This window comes from Pogona vitticeps, chromosome 4, assembly GCF_051106095.1.
Source record: "Pogona vitticeps strain Pit_001003342236 chromosome 4, PviZW2.1, whole genome shotgun sequence".
Classification (NCBI taxonomy): Eukaryota; Metazoa; Chordata; class Lepidosauria; order Squamata; family Agamidae; genus Pogona; species Pogona vitticeps.
In genome coordinates this window covers 20,982,482-20,990,006 of record NC_135786.1, presented here as the reverse complement: position 1 = coordinate 20,990,006, position 7,525 = coordinate 20,982,482, and positions in this window count along the sequence as shown.

Genomic DNA, 7,525 nt, shown 5'->3' with positions numbered 1-7,525 from the left:
ATGGGGAACCGCATTTCGCAAGACAATGTTTTCGCAAGACAGTGATTTTCGCGGAATGAATTAACATCGTCTTATGAGGTACCACTGTATGGGCAAAAATCCTATTGCTTAGTTATTCCCAGAGGATCAAATAGGATAACCGACAGTGGCCTTTCGCTGGCCATTAATGAGTCCCTCCTTGGATTTGTGTCAACCCTTCCAGACTAGTGTCTGCACAGAAATCCAAGCAGAGATGCATCAATGGACAGTGAGAAGGCACTGTAAGTGACACCGTTTGCCTTCTGCAACAGGGTTTTGGCCATAGTTTGCAAGGAGCTGTGAAACCCACCCATGATTTGAAACAGGATTGTAAAAATATTTGTATGAGTCTTGTTCCTTATAAAGGGGCTTGCAGTATCAGTCACACAGAATTATGGCACAATGTAGAAATATCTCAGTGTGGAAACTATTGGATATATTATAGTCTCGCATGCCACAGTTGCAGGAAGGGAAGGGTTAAACCAGATAGCTAATGAGGTCTGCTAGTCCAAGTTCAGACACCTTCTAGTGTGGTAGACTCCCTTCTTCTTCTCTTCTCTCTCTTCTTGTTTTGAATCCAGCATGGAACTTCCACATGTGAGCTACAAGAGTTAATTTCTTTTGCAAATATGCTACACTGGAAGGACAATAAGTTGAACTTATGTTGACCCTACATTTATTTCTATGAAAACCTTGCTTTTGGTCTTGCTGAAGATTTTAGTTCCAACTATATGATATTGGCTTTAACCATCTGCATGAGGTAGGCTGCTGTGTACGGGCACTTCCTAAAGGACTTTTTACATCTCATCTGAGCAGGGAAGTTCATGACTATATGTCCTTGACAGCATACCTGTATATTAATAGAATCACCTTCAAAACCTTAGTCTCATATCTGTATTGCATCACCAATGACATGGTCTGAACTTTGCACTGATCTTACGTCTGTGACTGCATTTGTGAGACAATAAGGGATACAGCTAAAGTGGTATCTTTTATTAGAGAAATTTCAAACCATGCACAACAGAATCTTGTGGCTTTCACGCTGCAGAGGATAATCTCAGAGAGAAGATGTAACAACAACAACAACCTGTTTATTAAGCTAGTTGGGGGGGGAGGGATGACAAACAGTGAAATAAAAAACTAAGCACCATCAGAAGGCAGGGAATTCAGTCTTTTTCCACTGAGTAATTTCAAGATGTTTTTGAAATTAGAGGGAAACTATCCCAGATCAGGTGTAAGGTCCAAACAAATTTGAGCACCATTCATTTTTGGAGATAAAGCTTAGCTGAATCTTGGGGAATTGAACTCCCAACTTCTGGCTCTGTAGTGAGATACCTGAACCATGACAAGGTGATACTTCTTGCATTCGTGGCCAGATGAACTTTGTCCTCTTCAATAGCTGCACTGACAGATAGAGGTGAGAGTAAAGTTACTATGTGTTCCTTTTTATAGGGCACTGTCCTAAAAAAGGACAAAATTTCGTTTTAAGATTTCCTCCATTTGATGGCCTGCCCAGTTCGAGTCTGTTTTAAAATTAAGGCACCTTAAGGAGAGAAGCTAAGGACCACAAGGTTGCCCATCTACAACGTCATGAACTTCCCTGCTCAGAGGAGATGTAAAAAGTCCTTTAGGAATTGCACAATTTGCAAATGCTAATTTTTAGATAAAAAGGGAAATGTAAGGACGGCTTTTATAATTTTAACAATTGTAAAAAGCCACTTGTAAAAAATATCATTTATTAAAATTGTAGAAGCCATTCCTAAATTTACTTTTTTTTGCCTAAAAATCAGCATTTGCAGTTTTGTGCAAGCGGTGTGCTCTTTTGCCCTCTTTTTTTTTCTGTCTGTCATGCATGTCTTCCTCTTTGGTGAGGTGTCAGTGACTACCCAGTTTGGAAGCCAATGGCAGAACTCTGATTGGCAACTTTCTTTCAGATAATTGCAAAAACTCCTTCGGACTGTTCACCTCTAGATATCACAAAACCATTTTGCCTATTGGCCAAAACTCTTCCTCACTCACTTTGGAGATCATCATACTGAATCATTTCATCATCAGTTGATGGCTCCATTCCTGTTTTAATATCCACAATTATAAAGGCACGTCTGCTATCAACTAATAGCACGTACCCCCTCTCCCACTGAAAGCACACCCTCATTTCGCTCACAATTCCTCCCTGCTTTCTGCTGCTTCTTTTTTTTTTAATGCCCTGAGCAAAATTTACTTTGGCTTCTTTGACTGGCTTCCAAATGAAGTCACAGAGGTCATAACCACAACGCTGATTAAATGATAAGTGTTTCCAACAGCCTTCAAAGAAGAGATTTCATCATATGTGACAATAACTTATTTTTGAAAATTGTTTTCATTTATTCACTCCCTTTCTTCCAAACTGACCAAGGGCTGGATATGCTCCACAACAAGAGTAGAAATGGATGCAAATAAAAACAAAACAAAAACACAATATTAAAACACAATTACATACTGTAAATTATAATAATGAAACACACTTTATAACATCAAAACACTCTTGGAAAGTGTTCCCGGCTTGCTTTCCAAAAATCAAGCTTAAGGCACTACTAACCTGTTGGTTGTCTCATTTGGTTTGTTTCCTTGCTGCCTTCAACTTTTCCTACACTACTGTCTTTTCCAGGGAGTCTTACCTTCTCACCATGTGCCCAAAGTATGATAGCTTCAGTTTTATAATTTTTGGTCCTAGAGAGAATTCAGGCTTGGTTTGATCTTTGACTCGCTTGCTTGTCTTTCTGCCAGCCTGTTGTATCTTCAAAGCTCTCCTCCAGCACCACATTTCAAACAATATGCTGGGGGGAAATCACAAGTAACATCTCTCTTCCCATATGATTCTAAGGCTAATATTAGGTGGAAAGCACTGGTACAGTACTATGCCATCTGCGGGATGGGTGTGGGGATCCTGGCCTGGTTGTTTAGGATTTAGGAGGCTTTTCAGAGAGACCTGTTTTTGAACTACAGCTCCCAGAATCACATAGCTAGCAAGCGTAGTGGTTGTGCTAGCTCTGGGATGTATTGAATTGTAATTCCAGTATCTAGCCTTTCCCATCGTTGGTTGCTGCTGTGCATCGTCCACTGAATTTTATGGGAGTCCAGGCAATGTTGTCTTGCACTTTTACCCCTTTTGTCTGCTTCAGTTGCCTGTTCCAGCTCTCCTCTGCTTTTACAAAATAACTAATGAGAAAGGATGGAAAGACTATGTTTGTTTGTTGCCTACTCACTCTAACAGCTGTCAATCTTTGAACACCTACTACATCAGGCTAAAATTAAAACACTTAGGTGAACTGCTTCAGCACATGACAAGCTATAATAATGTGGACTGCAGTGGCACCTACTGGTCAGAGTTTGATTTGCAGGAACTTTTTCTCCCAGTTTTCCTCCCAATCCTGGACTATAATCTAATTGAGAATAAAACTACCCAGTGTATTCCCGTGGCATGCCATATAGGAATGATGTCACTGGCTTCATCTACATACTTTGTGACTTATTTTCCCGAGGTACTTTTATTTCTTGCCACGTTCCTGGTGTAATAGCCAAAGCAGGGTATAGAAAGGTTTTAAAACCTTAGAATGGGATGACAGCTACTTGCTTAGGCTGTGAGTACACTGGGAGAAAAATGCAGGGAATACTACAGGTTTGGGATGATTTTTTTTCCCCATTGATCACATGATGCACAGGGAAATCAGCACCAGTCCAGAGTCCCTTTCTCCCAGATCCATAGTTTCCCCCCCCCTCCACCAGTCAGACTTCTACTTTCAAAAGATCCATTTGCATTGGTTCAGGCTTGTGATTGCTTGAACAGATGCAGAAAGGAAGGAGGAACTGAGGACTTGCACATGCAGAGCAGTGCTTTGCCGAAGCACGCGCGCGCGCACACAAACACACACACACAGAGAGAGAGAGAGAGAGAGAGCAGAAAGTCTCTTTCCCAAGACACTTCTCTTTTTCTGCAACTTCTCCATGTCGACAGTGTTTTTAGTTTTTACAGTTTCTGGAGAAACTTTGTCACCTTGGCCAAGAGTTTTGTTTTGGTTTTTTTGAAGATAACAATATAACTAAATGAGGACATTGAAGAAGGCAGCCTTTTTACTGCTTGTAAAATAGTCCTTGGTAATGGCGCCGCCTGTAGGGCTATTAAATCAAACTGCAAGCCAGCAGCGAAAAAGGCTTTATCCTGTTTTCACATTTCCCTCTCTGTGCAGTAACACTCTTAGGTGGCTTTAAAGAAGGATTAGACAAATTAAAGAGAGAGCCAAGACAACTACTGTCTGCTAGTCAGGATAGGAGCTCATTGCCACAGGATGTGGTGACGGCATCTGGCCTAGATGCCTTTAAAAAAGATTCCTGGAGGAAAAGTCCACCACAGGCTAGAAGCCATGACGGAGATATACAATCTGCAGGCTTAAAAGGAAGGTACCTCAACATGCCAGCTGCCAGGGAAGGTTATCAGGAGACAAGTGTCTAGTTGTGTGCTCCCAGAGGCATCTGGTGGGGCCACTGTGAGATACAGGGTGCTGGACTAGCTGGGCCCTTGGCTTAATCCAGCAGGGCTCTCCTTATGTTCTCGTGTGTATGTTGCCTCCTCGTTCAGAGAGTGTGTGCCTCTGAATAGCACTTGAAAGGGAGAGGGGCAAGAGGTTGCTATACCTTTCAGACATATCTTACATATGGAATTCACAGAGGCATTTGGTTGGCCACTGTGAGGAAAGGATTTCAACCAGAGATAGGAAGACATCACTGTTTTTGAACTACAGTACTCAGAATATCTCTGATAGTGCATCCATCCTGATTTAGGTAGTCTGGGATTTGAAATTCAGGAAAGTAATTTTTCCTTTCTCTGTGGTGGACTAAACTGGCCTTTGGTTTTGATCCAGCAAAATTCTTTCCATGTTCCTGTAATGTCCAGGGGACTCTTTGGTTTAGCCCAGGAAGTGGGTAGATCCTTAGGAAAGAGCTGTGGTTGTAAAGTTTTGGCTTGAAAGAACGCGAGCTGGACAAGGAAAGGAAATTTTATTCTCTTGGAGCACAAATTAGGCCTCTTCCACCTTGATTGAGGTAATGTTAATGCAGGTGTATGGGAGGGGCAACGGAAAGACAAATCCATATCCTCATGGTCTGTATTTGTACATTTCCTTTTCAGCCTTGAACGTATTTTTTCCGGAGCTACATTCATTGAGCCCTGGATCTCTGCATAAGGAGAAGATCTTGAATAATAGACCTGTCTTGAGATTTGCTTCCTGACCCATTAAGATTAGAGAGAGCGTTTGGCGAACTATATTTTCTGATTCCTGTTCTGGAGTCTTGTTTGTGCAGGGAAGTCTTGGGTGTAAATGTGTTACCTATTTTGTGGGATGGGCATTTCAGCTGAGTTGAAATAGAAAATGTCTTCAAATAAAGGCAGTGGTGTAAATCAATAAGGACTAGCTGGATCAAAACTCATGGACTACCTAATTAGTAAGAAGTATGATGGCACCCACCACCTTCCAAGTTTCCTTGTTCCCTCTGAGCTTAACTGCAGTCTTCATAGTAGCTTGAAGAGAAATATTTTTCCAAACTATCCCTGTTGTAATGCAAAGTATTTGGTCGTGAATAGGCAATTAAGATCCATCAGCTTTACAAAAGACCTGATCTTCAGTTGTTGATATAAATTGACCCAGATGCCTGAATTTTGGGACTCTTCTTATTTGAGGGGGTTGAATGGCTGTGAGAACATCATGATAAGCATGATAAATTTCAAATACACGATTACACTACTGAATTCAGGACTTTCATCTGTAAATAAGGTCATAAGGCTATCTTAGGCTTGGGAAAGGTGGAGTCATAGAAGATCAAAGACCAAGGGGAAGGAACAATGGAGAAAAGGGGTTCAGAAGCAAGTCATAAGAATGCAAGGAGTAGTAAATGTTCCAGGGAGGAAACAATTGAGAGTGGGTGGGGAGGACCTGTGCATGTTGAATTGTGCATTTTAACAGAGTCATCGGAGATAAAGAAGAGATAAAATTTGTATAAGGGTTTGAACATTCAATGGAGGCCTCTCGGAGACCTGTATAATCCGGTCTGAAGATTTCTCAAAGAAAAGAAAGAGTAATATCAAGTGATCAAATCTGTTTTGGCCTGCCCATCCAGTTACTTCTATTCTTTTTAACCAGCATACGTGGATGGACACACACACACACAGAGGGAGGGAGGGAGGGAGAGAGAGAGAAACATATGTGTGTGTCAAATTGCCAATTCCTGAACAGTAGCTAAAATAAGACCATACAATTAAGCGGGAGCCAGGAAGCAGTCATAGACTATCAATCGTAATGATGATTTTGGGGAGGCAAAACATTCATAGTCATTTTGTGGTATTCCAGAGTCGTGCTTCCAAACCCCAAATCTTCATTAGGTGCCGAAATCATCTGTGGACTCTAACTGCACTGTAACCACACGAGTATCAGTTAAACCACAACCATGTGGCAGCAGCGATAGAATTTCAGTTCCAAAATTTTGTGTGTCTGCGAATGTATGACTAAAGTGATTTCCTTAGATATTCATCACCAAATCCTCTTTTTTCCAAGTGATTCTACTCCCTGCCCTTGCCCATGGCAGAGTAGTGTTTAACTGTTTGTATCTTTGTTTCTCTGTTGTGCTTTAGAATCCTCTGCATTTGGGCTCAGAATTAACCCCAGCTAAATACAGTGGGACTTACACCCACTTTTGCATATAATTGCAGGATGAACTGTGATTTTTTTAAAGCAATTTTTTTTCTTTGCTGTTTGCTCAGAATAAGTCTGTTTTCAAAATATGCTGTCTTTCCTCAGAGCCTGGAAACATTATCTCTTTTGGACATACAACTCCCAGAAATCTCCTAGCCAGCATGTGGTGAGGCCTTAGAGATGAGGGAAGGAGTACGTGACTGTATTCATTCCTGTGGTAATTAAAGGTGCTCTAACAACAACGAATGGTTCCCTTTGCTTGCTCCTTTCTAAGTCTCCTTCCTAATTCTATATCTGTATACCTTCTAGAAAAGTTCATCCGCGCTCATGTATTCCCAACCACCATGTATGGGGGTGAAAGCTGGACAGTAGGGAAAGCTGAAAGGGGGGGGAATTGATTTATTTGAAATGTGGTGCTGGAGGAGAGCTTTGTGGACTGCCAGTGAGAGAAGCAGGTCCTAGAGAAAATCAAGCCTGAACTATCTCTGGAGACAAAAATGTTGAAACTCTGGCTGTCCTAATCTGGGCACATCATGAGAAGGCAGGATTCCATGGAAAAGAAAATGCTGGGAAAAGTTGAAGGCAGCAGGAAAAGAGGAAGGCCAAATACGAGATGGACTGACTTGCTAAAGGAAGCCACAAACTTGACTTTCCAAGAGATGAGCAAGGCAGTTGAGGACAGGGCATTTTGGAGATAGGTCATTCATAGGGTTGCCATAAATTGGAGATTATTTGACGGCACACAACAACAGAACACGTCATCTTAAAAGACCCTAAATATGGGT